The following is a 3,741-nucleotide window of genomic DNA, read 5'->3' as shown; positions in this document are numbered from 1 at the left end:
GTTTCATGTGTACAATGCAATAATATGTCATATGTACATTACATTGTGTGTTCACCACCCAAAGTTAAATTTCCTTCCGTCACCAAATATTTGACCCCCTTCATGCCTAACTACCTCCCCACCACCCCCTTCCCTCTGGTAACCACTAATTCACTGTCTGCGCCCATGAGTTTGTTTGTCATGTTCACTTGTTTTCAGTTATATATCCCACATATGAGTGAAATCATATAGTTCTTGACTTTTTCTGCTGACTTATTTTGCTTAGCATGATAATCTCAGAATACAAACATGTTGTCACAAATGGCAGCATTTCATCTTTTCTCATGGCTGAATAACATTCAATTGTATATATGTACCATATCTTCTTTATCAATCATCTATCAAAAGACACTTCTGTTGTTTCCATGTCTTGGCCATCATGAATAATGCTGCTATGAACATTTGGATGCATATATTTTTGTAAATAAATGTTTTCAAAATTTTTGGATAAATCCCCAGAAGAGGGATTACTGGGTCATATGGTAATTCTATTCTTAGTTTTTTGAAAACCTCCATACTGTTTTCCATAGTGGCTGTACCAATTTACGCTCCCAACAGTAGTATATGAGGGTGCTTTTCCCTCCACAACCTCTCCAACACTTATTATCTGTCCTGTTGATGATAGCCATTCTAACAGGTGTGAGGTGGGATCTCACTGGCATTTTGTTTTGCCTTTTCCTAATAGCTAGCGAAGTTGAGCATCTTTTTGTATGTCTGTTGGCCATTTGTATACTTCATGGAAGAAGTGTCTGATCAGGTCTTCTGTCCATTTTTTAATTGAATTGTTTGATTTTTTTTTTCTTCGTTGAGTTGTATGAGTTCTTTGTATATTTTGGACATCAGGCTCTTATCGGAGGCATTTGCAAATATCTTTTCTTATTTGGATGGTTGCCTCTTTGTCTTATTGATGATTTCTTTTGCTGTGCAAATATAGTCTCATTTTATAGTTTGATATAATCTCATTCATTTATTTTTGCTTTTACTTCCCTTGCCATTGAGGTCGAATTCACAAAATTCTCTCTAAAACCAAGATCCATGAGTTTAGTACTTATGTTTTCTTCTATGCAATTTATTGTTTCAGGACTTATATTCAGGTCTTTGATCAATTTTGAGTTAATTTTGGTGTATAGTGACAGATAACAGTGTAGTTTCAGTCTTTTGCATGTGGCTTTCCAATTTTCTCAGCACCTTTTATTGAATAGGATTTCCTTTATGTATGGTTTTGGCTCCTTTGTTGAAAATTATTTGTCCGTGTATATGGAAGTTTATTTCTAGACTCTCAGTTCTATTCCATTGGTCTGTGTGTCTGTTTTTCTGCCAACTCCATGCTGTTTTGATTATTGTTGCTTTATAGTGTAAAGCAACAATTTGAAGTCAGGCAGAATGATACCTCCGGCCTTATTTTTTTTTCTCAGAATAGCTTTGGCTATTTGGAGTCTTTTGTGCTTCCCTACAAATCTGATGGCTTTTTGTTCTATGTCTTTAAAGAATGCCATTGGAATTTTGATGGGGATTGTATTAAATCTGTATGTTTTAGGTAATAAGGTCATTGTAATTAAGTTGATTCTTCCAATACAGGAACACAAAATATCTTTCTATTTCTTTGTGTCTTCTTCAATTTCTTTTAATAATGCCTATAGTTCTCAGTGTATAGGTCCTTCATATGCCTTATTAGGTTTATTCTTAGGCATTTTATTCTTTTTGTTGCAATTGTAAAAGGGACTTTTTAAAAATTTTTTTCTGAAGATCCATTATTAGAGTATAAGATATTGATTTTGTATCCTGAAACTTTACTGTATTTGTTTATTGTTTCTAATAGTTTTTTAGTGGAGTTTTTAGGGTTTTCTCTATAGAGAATCATATCATTTGCAAAAAGTGACAATTTGACTTCTTCATTCCCTGTTTGGATGCCTTTATTTCTTTCTCTTGCCTGACAGCTCTAGCTTAGACTTCCAATGTAATACTGAATAAGAGTGGTGACAGTGGACAGCCTTGTCTTGTTGCTGATCTTAGGTTTTCAGTTTTTCACCATTGAGTATGATGTTAGCTGAGGGTTTGTCATATATGGCCTTTATTATGTTGAAGTAATTTCCTTCTACACCTGTTTTATTAAGTGTTTTAATCATAAGTGAATGTCATATCTTGTCAAATGCCTTTTCTGCCTCTATTGATAAGATTATATGATTTTTATTCTTTATTTTGTTTATGTGGTGTATCACATTAATCAATTTGCTTATGTTAAACTATCTCTGTGCCTTTGGGATGAAGCCCACTTGATAACAGTGTATCTTCCATTCTCCTGCCTGGGGGGCATAGATCTGGCTCCCAGCAATGTAGGAGGCCTGTGATATGGGAGTTTTCTGGGCCAAAGTAGAGCACCGAGTTTTTAGTAGCACTTCCATGGCTACAGCAGCCAGTGTACCATCCATAACATTACTGACCCACCCCATTAGACGTTCTGCCACCTGTTAGTGTGTCTGCAAGAGGGTGGAGGGACTAGCTAATCCTCTCCACTTTTAATTATCTTTTCCAGTATGGGAGCAGAAGGAGCTCATGGAATCTTTTTTAAGTCTCCCTGCTTCCAATGGCATCACCCCCAGTCTCTTCTCTTCCGGGATTGTCCTACATGACCTCTGGTAGATTTCAAAACATACTGCTGGTCTTCAGGTGGAAGTGGAGGAATGAGAGTCAGTTTCTTGTATTGTTTTTTTTCCCCCTCATTGACAGACATAGAAAAACCAGTACTCTCAGAAATGATCAAAACCAGCTGATGAAACCTTTCCAGCTGCATTGAAGTTCACTTACTTTTCTTCTTAAGGTAGAACTGATCAGTGCCCTTCCTCCTATGCTAGGAGATGCATCTTACAGAAAGATTTCTACAATTTGTCTTTTGTTCTTTCTAGATTAAATTCTAGCCAGGTGCTGGAGAATGAAACACTGAGGGCTATTCTAACTAAAGAAGCTGGATTTAACACAGGCATTTATCTGGCAAGAGCTGAAAATAATATAATTATCACTCAAGTCCTTTTATTCTTTATAGGGTAAATTTTTCTTTCTAGCTTACATTCCTTTCGTTTCTTTTTTATAATTTTCATGAGAGGCATGAACAAATGTAAATATTAGTTTTGAGCAGTGACTCTAGACCTTGACTCTGCAATGGAATCACATAAGAAGTTTACAAAGCACTAATGCCTGGGGCACACTCGCAGAAACTCTGATTTGATTAGCTTGGGGTGCAGCCTGGGTGTTAGGTTGTTAAAAGCTTCTCACACTTGCTTCAAATGTGCAGCAAAGATTGATAACTACCTCCTTAAAGTATATTAAAACTGAAATATATAAAAACAAATGACTTAATCTACCTTAAGTAAATCAGCAAGTCAATAGCTAAAATTTAGGGGATGAGCATTTAACCTCCCCCAAAATTTGGGGCACAGAAATGAATTAATTTTATTTTAGTTTGTTTTGTTTGTGAATGTAGCCAGCACCTCTGGCATGCTAAAAAAGGTTGTATAGGAAAAGATTGGAGGCAGTTAGGAAGCCATTTTTCTGTTATGTATTACTCCAGAATTTTCTTCGCCCTTGCCAGTTTTCGAGACAATATTTGGCTTCCCCAAATGTTTACTTTCTCAGGGTTCGAATTCAGCTCTCATGTGTGATAGACTTCTTAGAGCAGGCTGATGGAGTGGACATTTTCTCAGAAGA

The sequence above is a fragment of the Pteropus vampyrus genome, unplaced genomic scaffold (assembly GCF_000151845.1).
Source record: "Pteropus vampyrus isolate Shadow unplaced genomic scaffold, Pvam_2.0 Scaffold71, whole genome shotgun sequence".
NCBI classification, from domain to species: domain Eukaryota; kingdom Metazoa; phylum Chordata; class Mammalia; order Chiroptera; family Pteropodidae; genus Pteropus; species Pteropus vampyrus.
This window is presented reverse-complemented; position numbering follows the sequence as displayed.